We start from the raw sequence: 15438 nt of genomic DNA on the forward strand, positions 1-15438 counted from the left end.
TGCCCTCACTGAGGCTGGTTCTGCCAGAGGTTTGTCTCATGGTAAAGGGGAGTTTTTCCTCCCCACTGTCAGCAAGTGATTGCTTAAAGGGAATTGTTGTGTTTCTGTATATGTTATAAGTTCTTAACCTTAATGAGTAAAATGCCCCTGAGACGACTTGCATTGTGATTTGAATTGGATTGAATAAAATTAATTCTTCAGTTTTGGGCATCCATAAATCGAAAGAATAAACATATAGTCTCAGGGCTGGTTCCTGGCTCACACATACAAGCCTTCTCATAATGGCTGACATACTCAGACTGCAATGTTTCTAATGCATCTTCGAATGAGAACCCATTCTTACTTTTCAATCTTACTACTTCATACAGATAAGATGCAACAAAATAAACCAGCACTTGGCAAGTGGAACACCTGGACACTCAACACCCCACCCACACAGCTAAAGGTGACTCTGCACTTTTTCATGAATTTCTCATTTGATATCAAATAAGCTGCACGGGTACAATGGAGCATGCTTATAAAATTAGTTTGCATCAAGACCATTCTTGCACAGTTTCTCAAAAAAAACAACAACAATAACAACAAAAAACCCAGATGCAACTAAAGGTTTTTAAGTACAATTTGACTTTTGCATCTCTTTGTTATATTTCTTGGACCCTGTGTCATTTCCTTAGAATCACCCTCTAAATCTGTTCACTGTTCACCTCTCTGGCATTGTGACATAAAACAGAGGTTCTCTGATTAAAAAACACTCCAATGAGCAGCGCAGAAGGATTAATAATTAGCCAATCGTTCTGTTCTGCTTTTAAAACCCTTGACGAACCAATATATTGGCATGGCTAGAGATCAGTGTTGGCTTAATATGACATTGGAGTGTTTTTTTCAAAAAGGTCTCAAAGACTTTAGAGTCAGACCTGTTGCAGATCGTCAACTTTTCTTTATTATCAGGTGTGTTTCCAGAATCGCTAAAAACTGCTGTAATCAAACCTATACTGAAAAAGGACAATCTTGACAAGACACAAATGAACAACTACAGGCCGATCTCAAATCTCCCGTTTTTAAGTAAGATCATTGAAAAAGCAGTTTCTCAACAGCTCAGTTACTTCTTAAAACAGAATAATTGCTATGATGCCTTCCAGTCAGGTTTTAGACAGAACCACAGCACTGAAACCGCTCTGACCAAAGTGTTTAATGACATATGTCTGAATACAGACAGTGGAAAAATGTCAGTCCTAGTTTTACTGGATCTCAGTGCAGCATTTGATACAGTTGACCACAACATATTACTCAAACGACTGGAGAACTGGACAGGTCTTTCAGGAACTGTACTAAACTGGTTCAAAACATACGTAGAAAACAGGAAATACTTTGTATCAATAGGTAACTTCACATCTGAACAGACAAGTATCACATGTGGAGTTCCCCAAGGTTCCATCTTGGGACCCCTTCTGTTTAACATCTACATGCTCCCACTGGCACAGATTATAAACAACAACAAAATAAACTATCACAGCTATGCAGATGACACACAAATATATATCACAATGTCACCAGGAGACCGAGGCCCTGTACAGGCTCTTGGTAAATGCATTGAGGAAATCAATGACTGGTTGTGCCACAATTTTCTCCAGCTAAACAAAAACAAAACTGAGGTAATAGTCTTTGGCGCCAAAGAAAAACGATTACAGGTCACCAGAGAACTTCAATCTATACATCTAAAAACCACAAACCAGGCGAGAAATTTGGGTGTAGTGATGGATGCAGACCTAAACTTAGAAAAACACATTAAGACAATAACAAAGTCAGCTTACTATCACCTCAAGAATATATCAAGGATAAAAGATCTGATGTCTCAACAGGACCTGGAAAAACTAGTCCATGCATTCATCTTTAGTAGGCTTGATTACTGTAACAGCATCTTTACAGGTCTACCTAAAAAATCAGTCAGACAACTACAGCTCATTCAGAACTCTGCTGCTCGAGTCCTCACTAAGACCAAAAAAGTGGACCACATCAGTCCAGCTCTGAGGTCCTTACACTGGCTGCCTGTCCGTCAGAGGATAGACTTTAAAGTTCTGATGCTGGCCTATAAAGCTCTGAATGGTTTAGGACCAAAATACATCAATGACCTCCTGACCCAGTATGAACCATCCAGATCCCTCAGGTCATCTGGATCCGGTCTTTTATCAGTTCCCAGAGTCAGAACCAGACACAGAGAAGCTGCATTCAGCTTTTATGCTCCTTATATCTGGAACAAACTCCCAGAAAGCCTCAGATCAGCTGAAACACTCAGTTTATTTAAATCCAGGTTGAAGACTCACCTGTTCTCAGCTGCATTTGAATAAAGCACCAAATCCACACTTTAAGCTTAAATTTCAAAACTTACATTTAACTACTGATTTTATCTACTGTTCTGATTTTATCTGTTTTGATTTTATATACTGTTGTTTGTTTGTTTGTTTGTTTGTTTGTTTGTTTGTTTGTTAATTAGTTAGTTAGTTTATTTGCTTGTTTTAATCAATTTTAAATCATGCTTTTTATTTGTTCTTGTTTCTAATGTCTCTGTAAAGCACTTTGAATCACCTTGTTGTTGAATTGTGCTATACAAATAAACTTGCCTTGCCTTGCCTTGCCTTGCCTTAATATAAGTGGGAACGTTGGTCTCTCCTGATTTATTAGGAAAAATTGAATCCCCTTCAGTAATTGATTAGAGTGGATGCAACATGAAAACTGAGGAGTTGACATATTCAGTAAGTCTGATATCAAGCTAGGTAATATGTAATCAAAGCTAAGTCTCACATGCAGGAGAAAACAGGGACCAGTGATCAGCTTGAAATCAAATGACTTTATTTATTTAAGGGTAAACCTCTCCAGATTGAGGCAGTTGATTTTGTAAAATAAAGACAAGGGTCTACATGAGGGAGGCGCTCTGAAAACATTAGTCAAACATCCCCAATGTGACTAGGAATCAAGCATTTGTTTATCTGCATAATTATGGATAAATTGTGCAGATAAACAACGTGGAACGATTCTCTTGCTATTGGCTAAACCTGCCACTTTAAGGAACCTGCATGTGGTGTAGTTCCCTTGTTGTGGGAAGTTTGCAAAGAGAGTGCGTGTAAGCAGCGATCGCCAGTTGAAAGTCCATCTCTCAGCTACTGTAATCATACAGTGTCTGTTATACATAGGAGATAAATAACTGAATTGTGTTCCCTGCTCTGTAAGAATGCAGCATCACATCGGTCTCCCTGGTTTCCTCCCCACTCACCGCTGCAAAGTTGTTCCAAACAGTAGGTTACCAATTAATGAGCCAGGTGACAGGAAAGTAACACCAGCATTTTTACGTTTCGAAGAATCATTAAAAAGTTAAATTTTACCTCTGTGTGAAAGAACTAACAGCCAAGGCAAACTATTCATAGTGATCAATGAATTTCATTTGATGTTCTTTCCAGTGAGTCAAAATGAGCCTAAAATAGCTTAACTTGAAAAGATAAACATGTGTGTTATGTGGCTCATTATTCAGCTAAATCCATATGTTTAAAAAAAGGGAGCGCATATTCAAAGTGTCTCCCTGAAATGCTGAAATCTGATTTGACTGACAAAATTCTGAATGAGTGGAATCCCTAGACGATGTAAATTTTCCAATTTTTTCCACATGCAGATGTCTTCTGCTAAACTAGATTGTGAGTTTTTCTCTGTGTGTTTGTTTGCGTCCCCGCCAGCCTGATTAAGAGCAGACATGCTTGAGCGCATATGTTTCTATATTTGCATGTTTACGTCTTGGTGTGTGTGTGTGTGTGTGTGCATGTGTGTGTGTGTGCATGAACGGTTTAAAACCTGTGATGGCATCCCTATGTGTTATCCTGTCTTGGTCCTCATTATCATTTCTCCCTGGGCCTGTTCTGGTGTTCAGAGCCCCACCAGAGGGGCCTTTGGCTCGGTGGGAGAGGTGTTGGAGGCGGCCTGGCCCCGCTGTGCTCCTTCCTTCCCCCTCCACAGGGTGCCAGGCACAGCGTGTACCACTGGCAAGCCAAGCCTGACAATGAGGCTGCCTGCACAGCCAACGCCATGTTTGAACAGGGCAGGGGGTTGCCACGTCATGCTGAACACACACTTGCAGGAAGGCCTGCTTGAACACACAAATACACAAATACGGTCACACACATCTCCACAAGGCAGACTCCTGGTGGGTTCAACACATGTTTGGAAGATGCTACAGTGGTGAAGGCGAGTGTGTGGAGTGAGTTTGTGCAGGAGATAAACATCACAGACACTTTAAAAACTGTAGGTTCTATTGAGATTAAATGGAAGAATTTTGCTGACTTGTTTGGCTTTATGGCAGATTTAGAATAAAATATGAGGCAAACAAAATCCACATTATATGCAATAAAGGGTTAAATTTATATTTTTTTGAAAGTTTGAAATAAAAAGTGACTGCAGTTCAGTGTTTTACTAACTTCACTCTGTCATCCTTGATGCAGTAATTCAGTCTCCTCCTCCCCCTGACTTCATAGTTTCAGCATATTGCGTGTTCCACATTAAGTTTTGATTCAGTCATATGTTCAGCTCTCAGGTGTGCTTCTGAACCATGAAATATTAAATGTGTGAATTCAAGGAGATGTCACATTCTGTGTTTCATTCATTATGTACACCTACACTACTTTGTTGACTCTTTGAATTCTAATAGGTATGGATAGGAAGTAATGCAATCGTTATGTTGGCATTACAACTTGTGCTCAGCATCTGCTTAGTTTGTAAACTTTTTCGCAGTTATTTTTTCAGTTGTTGTCTAGACGAAAACGAAAATCTGGTGAATGTTAAAATGTTAAAAGAGCATTAGGAAGGCATCCTAAAAATGTAGCTGTGTGAATATTGGCTTGAAATGTGTTAACATGTGAGCGAGTGTGTATCTATGTGTGAATGTGTTTACACGACCTCCTCCTTCTCTGCTCTTCTCTCTCTAAGTGTCACATCTCTTCTCGAAGCCGTCCGTGGGAGTCAATCCCACTCAGTCCCAAATAAAGTAGGGCCACTGGTAGATATTAAACAGTGATACATGCACAGGCAAGGGCGTAACTGTTCTGAAACCAAGACTAAATCCACGATGCAAATGTCTGTGGTCTCCAGTGTCGCACACCCACCAATATAAGCATATCCAGACACATACAGATCACTGTAGACGTACATGTATGAAGAAAAACTCATGTGCAGTTAAAAATATTGCCAGACCAGTATACAGCACTGGCAGATCTGTGCCAAGCTCTTGAGCTACCCCTGGAGACTCATTTCTTTGTATTTGGAAGAAAAATGGGAAGTAAGTGCAGCAATTTACTGCAACGTGCAATTTAACATAGTGTATAATGAAAAAAACAGTGTTTCTAAAATTCTAACAAGCTTAAAAGTCAATATTTGGTATGCCCTGAAGATTAATTCTTCATCACAGCCTGAACTCACTTAGGCCTTTCTTAAGTAATCTTAAGATGTAGTTCTGCTGCTTTCTTTGAAGGACCTTCAAAGCTTTTCTTTGGATGTTGACTGCCCTGAGTTGGGGGAGGCCTATCCATCACTGATCCTTTCCCATTGTTCCATTGTTTTCTATGCAGCTATGCTTTTCCTGCATTTGTAGTGTTTTTTGGCAGCGAAAAAATAAGCCATTGTCAATCAGAATCAATTCAGATGGTACTTAACGATCGATCATAATCTGGTATTACTTTACTTAAAGAAAGTAAAAAACTTTGAAAGACCTTTAGGGAGGTCTGGACAAGTATTTCTCAAAACTACTTTAAAAATCACAAGAAAGTCTGATTCATTGGATGCAAAATATAATGAAATGAGCGGTGGCTCGAGACTTTTGCACAGTACGATGACTGAGTTATTTAATTTAGCTCCACTTAAAATAACGTGTCCACCCAGCACACTTCAAAACAAGCAAGTTTTTCTATTTCTGTCTCAAAATCATGGCTCGATTTTTACTGTAAAAGTTGGTCAATAAAACTGAATTATATCTCTTCATTCAGGCAGAAAAGGCTATTGAGGAACAACAAAGACAACTGAAACAACTCCAAAATTACAAGACTATACAAGATGCACTGACATGTAGTCATGACTCTTAGTGCACCTCTGTTCAAAAACAATAACACCCCTCTGAGTCTCCCACCAATCTCAAACTCTCCGTCACTCTCCCAGGCAGTCAGGGGCGACGGGGAGTTCAGAAGGGAAAGGGATTGGGTTACCATGACACAAATCTCCTCGTCTCCTTCTCCTGGAGGTGGGCAGCAGGGCGATGAGGCTCTTAGCGTCAGTGTCTTTGGGAATGCCGGCATGTTCTCTGGAGGAGATAGGGGAGATAGGCTTGGCGCCTCCAGAGGAGTCTTTCACCCTCTCTCTCCCTCCTTCTCTCCCTTTCTCTTTCTCACTCTCGCCATCTCTGCTTATCTCAAAAAAAACACAATAGGGTTTTGTACACTGGAGCAAAGCAGGGAGGCTTCAGATGGCAGCCGAGTATGATATTCAGGAGGACAGAAGGCTAGAGAATCACTCTCTGTTCCACACAATGATACAATACAATGCAACACACAACACAATCTCTAATGAAAGCAGCAGAGATTCCTGTTCACCTGGCATTTACTACATACAAACCGCCTTTGCTGTGCATGTTCACAAGCAAGATGACTTTTAAATATTTTTTAAAAAGAAAGGAATGATTCTTTTGGTGTGCATGTTTACCTAAACTGTTATAAAATCAATGTAGTGACGTGTCAGTTCATAAAAATAGCTGTTGTTACTAGCTGAACGGTAAAAAGGAGGGTAGGATTGGCCACACGAGGACCACACCAGGTACCAGCTAAGTAATGAGAAATTAGATCTGGCTCGGTAAAAACGTGCAAACTAATCACCTTTCATGCAGTCGGTCTGTTTGCTGCTGTTTGAAGGAGGACAGGAGATCAAAATGGTGATGACACGCAAAGCACATTGGCTATCATGAACTGCTGTCCACATCTGTGTCTGTGATGTGACCGAAGTCCATCGCATTTCTGCAAAGAACACGCTTCAGCTCGTTCCATTTACGACTGCGTGGCGCAATGTGGCACAACCTCAGTCTGGTAATAAATATTTTCAGCTCGCTTTCTATGGGACAATGAAAGGCTGTTGTGTCATGGGTGTCTCAAGCTTCACGCGTCACAAAGGTCAAGCTTTATCAATCTCCAGAATACTGCCGGCCAATTATATGGAGCTCACCGTAAATCTTATCATCTGTAAGTTTCACAACCTTGATGAGTCCAGAGGCCAAAGGCTGTGCCTTTTCTTGTATTTACTTAGGGCAGGTAAATTGGAGAGCCAGCAGCTGTAATGGAAAATAGCCTTGGAGACACTTGAGTGCCCGAGACGAAGAGAATAGCAATTATTCTGGAAAATCAATTTTCAACCCAATCTTTCTCCCTTATCGACCACAGAGAAGGTGACAGGAAAATTTATACCTCGGACTGTATTATGGGCTCTTTGCTACTGCAGAAGCGCTTCTTATTTTTCTTGACATTTAACTGCAGCTGAGTATACCCACCTCTGCTGACTTACTCCTTTTGTTAATGTATATTTTTTAACTTTCTAGAAGCCCATTCATTATTACTGTTTTAATGTGCTAATAGAAATCATATTGGTTTCATGGTTTAAGAATAGGGGAAGCGTGAGTTAGATCCATAATTTGTTTTAGTTTTGCCTGTATATCCCACCACACAGGATTTTAAATCAATCAAGGCGCGATTAAAGTATAGACTTTCAGTTGTAACTGCAAGAAGGTTTTTGCAAACATACTGTATTAACTGAATTACAGCTTTTTTTTGTATGTGGATCAGTACATTTTCAGAGGCTTAAAATTAAGGAGACAGTTGACTTAGGAGCAGTTTAATGGGTGTGCCAAGTTTGTATTCTGTAGCTTTTAACTGCAATTTTAAATATGAGGCAAAAGAAATGTGAGCAAGGTCATTATCAGGTTAAAATATTAATAAAATATATCTAACTTTAAGAATTGCGAAACCAACGGCCTATCACGTTCTTAAAGAGAAGGAATGTGCTGGTCTGCTCAACGAGATCAAAAGGCCTGAAAACCAGCAGAAGACAATTAAAGTTTATGATGACAGAATTATTTCCATGGTTGAAAAAAAGCAAATTCACAATGTCAAGAAAATTTGCAAGGAAATCACGCTCTACAATCCTTTGTGGACAAAAAAATAGGAGGTGTACAACAAGGTGAAAACCACTGGTTACGTTCAAGAACAGGAAAATGAGATTAGACTTTTCCAAAAAAAAACACCTGAAAAATCTTTTAAAGGCTCTGGAGAGATAAAACCAAGATGAAGTTATGAAGAAACACATGGGGAAGAATCACATCACATCATGGGTCAAACATGGTGAAGGCTTATGACATGGGCATGTACTATATCATTGCCAGTGGAACCAGGTGACCAGTGCTTATTTATCTTTAACAGGGTTGATTTGACTGCTGATAGAAGCAGCAGCAGGAATTGTAAGTGTATGGATTTTTACTCTCTGCTCAGATTGAGCAAAATGCTGTGAAACTGCATTGTGAAACAGATAATGACCCTAAGCATACTGCAAGAAAACCCAAGAGTTTCAGAAGGCAAGGTCAGTCACCTGATTGCAGTTCAATAGGGCATGCTTTTCAGTTACTGAATACAGAAAGACCAACAAATAAGCAGCAACTGCATCCTGCCAGAGCTGCTCAATGTTGGTTTAAAATGGAGCACTGTAACAAAAAATTATTTCCCCCAGGGATCAATAAAGTATTCTGATTCTGATTCTGATTCTGAAACACAGCATTTGGTGATGTTCATGGGTCCTAAACATCAGGCAGTCCCTGAGCGCAAAGGATTTACAAGAATTAAGAACAACCCTTATATTTAAAATTATGTTAGTTTGTTTAATTACATTTGAGCCTCTGGAAACAAGGGTGCATGTATAAAAATGGCTGTAAATCCTTAACAGTTAATCTCCAATGTTTGTTAAACCCCTTGAATGAAATCTGAAAGTCTGCATATTAATCAGTGATTTAAAATGTAACATGATGGTGTTGGTGTCTTTATCCAACAAATTATGGACCTAACTGTATTTGACAAGTAAATCTCCAAAGAAAATGATACCTAAGCTGTAGGTGCTGCTGTTGCCTATGTTTTCCATGTGTGTCTGTTGGTCCAAGCAGGCTCACACACATGTACCTTGTGCCATACCTCTTTATAATTATTCCCACAGTCTTATCTGTGTTTATTTTGCTACTGTGAAAAGCTTACCGCACCAGCATTCTTTGCATGTCACTCCCCGACAAAGATTTATCACTGTGTTTATCCCATTAATATGTCAAGGCTCTATGTAAACTGGCTTCAGAGTATTGCAGAATTCATTTTCTCTGGCTGTCTATCACAATGGCTTGTTTTATACATCTTTTACTCTTAAGCCTGCATCCATCTGTCTTGCCTGTTGTTCAGTTTTGGCTGACACAAGGGAGAGTTTCTGCTCAGTCCTCATTTTAATTTCTTTCTATACACTTTGTGTGTACATTAGCAAGTGACATGCAGGGAAAATGTAGGTATTAATATATCACGTGTGTGTGTGTGTGTGTGTGTGTGTGTGTGTGTGTGTGTGTGTGTGTGTGTGTGTGTGTGTGTGTGTGTGTGTGTGTGTGTGTTTTCACATCACAAAGATGTAAATCACAAGTGGCAGTCCTCTGATACGGACTAATAAAACTCACTGATCTGGAAGCGCTAAAGGCTTTTTCAGCATACACCCTGCAATGCAGCCCAGTAGCAGTTTCTCTCTTTTGCACACACACTCACACACAAACACACACACACACACACATAGACTTCCCCCTGAAGACTACTGTGGGGCCATTTTCAAGATTACCCATAACTCCTCAGGAGGGAATTCATAATATGTGTTGTCTGTTAACGACGCACACATAAAAGCACACACGTATGAACACGAGCACAACCACACAATCAGCATGCGGAGAAAAAAAAAAACAAAAACGCATAGATACACATGTTGCCCTCCCCTCCTTTACCTTAATATCCTGACACAGCAAAGGAAAGGGGGGATTGGAGGATTTACAGTGCTGATTCTGAGAAGTAGCATTTGCTTTTGGTTACCAGGGACCTCTGATGGTTCAGGAGGCGGTGCATCGTACCCCCAATAACTCCACCTTGGGTACTTCTCTGTCACCTCCTCCCTCCTTCGCCCTCAAACTGGAGAATCAAAGTGCTTGTGTGTGTGTGTGTGTGTGTGTGTGTGTGTGTGTGTGTGTGTGTGTGTGTGTGTGTGTGTGTGTGTGTGTGTGTGTGTGAGTACTGACTGTTGAAACAGATGCCGGTGTGTGTGTGTGCCACCTATGTCAACATGGCCGGTCTCCGGACCTGATGCTGCTTGGAGATAGGACCCTGCCCACAGAGCCATTGAGTCTAGACTCCAGATGTGTTCCTCCACACACACACACACACACACACACACACACACACACAAGTACCAGTGCCGGTCCAAAGTAATAATTCTACCAGATGACAGTCGTTTACTCGCACACAGAGCTCAGTATGGATAATAATTTCAATCTTGTCACTCTTAAAAAAGATTAAATAATCACATATTTTCTCATTTATGACAACAGAGGCCATCTTCAGTGTACAGTAAGTGGACTGTCTAATTACAATTGAATGTAGTTAGACAGTCCAATACCAGTGACGACCATAAACCACACAATCTATTCCCAGCATGGATTTTACACATAACCTGTAACCAATGCAGGCAATGCGATTGCAAAGACAAACTTTATGTAACTGTTTATAAGTTTTGCTTAACATTTAAGTAGATATCAAATGTGCTGTTCCACAGTATTGCACATTTAAATTACCCACTGCTTCTTCTGAAATAAACAGAAACATATGCTGGCTGCATATGCTCCACGCTGCTTTATTTAGACTGTTCTATAGCGACACGACAACAAGAGTGTTTTTGTGAAAAAGACACATGGGTAAATTGCAACTGTTATACAAAACAAGACTTGGGAAGAGGAAAAGTAAAGAGTAAAAGTGTTCAGAGCACAGATGCACCCGCTCTCTTGCTATCTCCTGTGCTTGTGGGTATACTGCCGATCCAGCTATTCTTGTTGGTTTGTTAATTGTTTGTCACCCACCAGGTGCCATCTGTCTGTAGTCCCACAGTCCCCGAGCCATGTGGGCCGGCCTGCCTGGCGCCTGCCAACGTCACTGACCTGCAGCAACCGTCCACACCTCCGTCACACACCTCCTGATCCGTCTGGGATAAATAGCTTCTCCCTCAATTTCTGTGCCGCCATCACGGCTTCCCAATCTGTCCTGTGTTAGAAGTAGAAGAGGGAGGGGGGTGACAGGAAGAGACAGGGAGGGAGGGAGGGAAAGAGAGACACAAATAAGAGGAAGGAATGGGTAAATGGATAGAGAAATGCATAGTGTGAGAATGAACAAGACACAGAGATAGATGTGCGCAAAGATAAAATGGCCTGTTTGTGCTTCCTGATCTGTGTCATTTTGCAGAAAACACAGTTCAAACATCACAGGCTGCTACAATAACTCTGCAACAACTGTCGCATTTGTGTCTACAAGCCTTGCATACTGTGGGTGCCAGATCAACAATCAAATTCTGATTTCATTATAGCATTATTTTGCACAGCACTGACTGCACCTCTCTACTTTAGGAGACACACCAACAGGCAAGGGAGGTCACCTTCACCTGGGCCTGATGTTGGGGCAGCTGCTTGTTGAAAAATGAGATCAGCTGCTTGCTCACCGGGATATATACTGCAGTCTGGAAGTACCCAGGGTCTAGTGTACCAGGTAGCATACGGTGGGCCCCGTACAATAAAGACAGGGTGAACAGCCCCCTCTCTCCCAGCCTGTCTGCCTGCCTACCTGCCATCCTGGGGCATGTTGGGTCACCTTGACAACTGGGCCCAGTGAGGGGAGCTGTACCCCACTTCAGGGCAAAGAAGAAGGCAGTATGGGTAATGAGGCGTTGCCATGCAAGTGGAACAGCTTTTGAATAACCCCATCCGCACACAGATACACATACACACTATTCTATTTGTGTTTACAGGAGGAACAACAGCTTGTAGAAGAAACCTCTGCGGAGTTGTTGGTCCAGGAAGAAAGAGATTCATGGGCATCATGGTGGAGGTCAGCTAGTCAGGAGAGAGTTCATGCACAGATAACTTCAATAAAGCATCTAAACGTGATATATGACGTATATGTGATGCATGAAAAAGGATTAGCGGGAGTGCTTTGGTATTATGTAGAAACACCGGCAGGATGTGAACCTATTGTTGTGTCAAAACTCCCTCATCATAATGAAATACTTGTAAAGGTTATAGTGTTTCTCTTCTTTCCAAACTGAAATTTATGTTTTGTGGACTCACTAGATTCAGCTCAGAAAACTGTAAATCCAGGCCAACGTAATGTTTATTTTAAAGGAGGAGGAAACACTGGATTTTCCTACCCAAGCAAACCTAGTTATAATGATTGTCAGAGGTGAGGTTTAATCATTCTACATCTTGGTCTCATAAATTTGGGGAAGGTACAGTATTCCCTCATGTTGACTCAACGTTAACCATTCACTAATAGCCTCAAAAACTGTGCAGTGTCCCATGAAGCCAATGGAATCCTGTGAACGGCAGAACAAGACCCAGTGGGACTTTCTGATCACCTCTACACACAGAGACTCACAGTCAGTGTAAGGTACATTTATAATCACCACCACAGATGTACTAATTGTTACTGAATGCAGCGGGCATGCTCTAACGGTATAGCTAGTACATATCTAGTTTCTTTGGCAGGAGAGCCAATGAGACAAAGACAAACTAGTTCATGAAACAGCATGAAGTAACATATTGCTGACCACCAGCTGCATTTGTTTGAATGGAATAAGCCTGCAATCCATGTATTAAAGCAACATAATACAAAGTAGTTGGAGTGTATATGCTTCAATCCAAAGTATGAACACTGCATATGGGTCATCAAATGTGTTTTTATTTATTTAATTGTTCTTCATGCTCACATGCTTATAGTCCTTGAGTGGTGAATATATTAACACGAAGCGACTTGTGAACTTTAGTTTCTTATCTCCTTGCAAAAAAGAAAAAAGATTCCACTTCATTATTCAGCCATTCCTTCTGTTTGCAATTGGAAACAACCCTTTCCCAGTATAAATTGCTAAAACTCTTGGAAACCACATAGAAATTCCACAAATGCATGCACTATATCGTATTAAGCTGTAAAGCCATATTGCAGAAAAATGGACCGCAGAAGGAGTTCATTTCTTTTACAGGTTTGTAAAGATGATGTATGATAGCAGGATGAGTGTTCTTTTTCCTCTTAATACATTATATACACACACACACATATACATATATTTATTTATTTTACTCCTGTCTGTCCACTCTGAATGCTAGTTAATCTCCTGCAAACTTTGCTACAGATGCTGGCAGATCGGTTTGAAATGATTATGGGAGCCAGACCCGCTGTCCAGCTTTCCAGTAACACTCCTACATGGAGATGGAACCAGAACTTGGGCTGAGGCTGAGACTGGAGCTGGTCTGCCAGGGGATGGATGCCAACAGGCCCAAGAAATTAATACCAGCACTGGGGCCTCACTAAGGTTCAACATTTAGCTCTCGCTGGAGCAGAAAAGACGACATGACCGGCAATGATGTCACCAGAAAAGGTGGCTTGACTGAATGCTAGCTATGGTTCACCTGGAACTAACAGGGGGAATTAGTTCCCATCAATGAGAAACACCCCAAAACAGAAACATGACTTATTTGAATATACGCCTCAATATAAGGAAAAAATTAGATTTACATATAAAACCATGTAATTTCTAAATCGTCCCATCGACGAACCATCTATGAAGTCCATCTCTTGGACTTCATTCAAACTAAGAAAACTCTCAGTCTAAGCATTACTTTTCTGTTCAGCAGCAGCATTTCTATGATCCAAAAGAAAGGGAGTGGAAGTGTAGCAACAATGACGAGTGAAACTGAACCACAGCTCCCAAACCAAACCACAGCTTCCTGACTTTTGCTGCACCCATCACATTAGACTTCAGTTGCCAAAAAAAAATCTGATTTACTTTGACACAACATATTAATCACCCCCCGAAGGGGAATTACAATATTATTAACCGCTGGAAAAAAACCTGATGAGAAAATGAGTTGATAAGATACAGATGCACGTTATTAGGACCATCGTGGATTTGACGCTCTTGGCTTCTGTCTTTTGGTTTGAAGACACAACGGTTTTGACTATACTGTAAAAACAATAAAATCAAATCATAGTCACTTTCTGTCACTGCACATTCGCAGAGAGTTAAGCGTTGCCATCATTTCTGTGCTTTTTAATGAGCTCTGGGGACATTACAGGCAGTTTATAAGCTGCAATCGTGATCCTCTGTGTCTAATCACAGCAACGATGGTTTAAACATCAGGAAATCATTTACATTGCTCTGGCTCAAGGGGAGTTTCAAAGTATCCAAGTAAAATTATGATAACAGAAGACTACTTACACACTCGAGTGTGCACACGGACTGTTTTACAGACCAGACTAGCTTGCGTCTGTAAGATATAACTCAAAATGTGGTGTCTAAATACTTTACAGGGAACTGAATAGATTAATGGATTAAGAAAAGACAACCATTTAATTGCATTTTAAAGCTTCTGCAGTAAAACAGGGTATGTAGCCATTTTAATCTAATGACTTCATCATTCAAAACAAAAGCCTTGTAATTAATCTGTAACTCTATAATTGACTTGTAATAAATTTATAAAACTTTTCATCCCTGTTAAAAAAGAAAAAAAAAACAACTTCAAATGGGAACAAACAATCAATCATCTCAATGTCTGTTGCAATACTGATGAACCGCAACGGATTCCTGTCAAAGAAATGAAGGCCAACATGTTTCAATAAGGACGCTTGTTTCTTCTTCCCATAAATATGTTATCCTTGGTTATGCCAGTGCTGGAAAGCGTCCAACTCAAGCCATGAGACAACATATTTTGTGTGGGCTAGCTAATAATGTTTGCCCCCACTGCTTCTATCTGTCCCTGCCCTAAGAAAAGAAAAAAAACCACTCTAAGAGTAGGAGGATTTCATGTACGTTAACGGGAAACTTTCATTTTGTAATGGGAGAATGGAGTCATGGTGTAGAGTAAAAATAAAAACTGCAAAAAGAGAGAGCTTAAGCCAGCCTAGTTCACAGTGGGATAAAGAATTTCGCTCACTGACCCTTTTAATGGAAACCGACACTGAACATTCAGCTGGGGGAACAAATACACAAAACGGCAGAGCTGCTATTTTTCTTTTTCCACTCCGTTTTGCTTTTTTTAACCACCTAACACTCCCC

General features: G+C 40.6%; 1 long non-coding RNA gene across 1 annotated transcript; it reads left to right on the plus strand.

Moving 5' to 3' along the window:
* The first annotated feature begins 349 nt into the window (after nucleotides 1-349).
* Nucleotides 350-14367, plus strand: LOC308389766. Its single transcript, XR_013970328.1, has 3 exons — nucleotides 350-445; nucleotides 11741-12046; nucleotides 12139-14367. It is a non-coding gene; the product is annotated as an uncharacterized lncRNA (long non-coding RNA).
* The last annotated feature ends 1071 nt before the right edge of the window (nucleotides 14368-15438 follow it).

Source organism: Rhamphochromis sp. 'chilingali', assembly GCF_963969265.1.
Source record: "Rhamphochromis sp. 'chilingali' genome assembly, chromosome: 21".
In the NCBI taxonomy this organism is placed as follows: Eukaryota; Metazoa; Chordata; class Actinopteri; order Cichliformes; family Cichlidae; genus Rhamphochromis; species Rhamphochromis sp. 'chilingali'.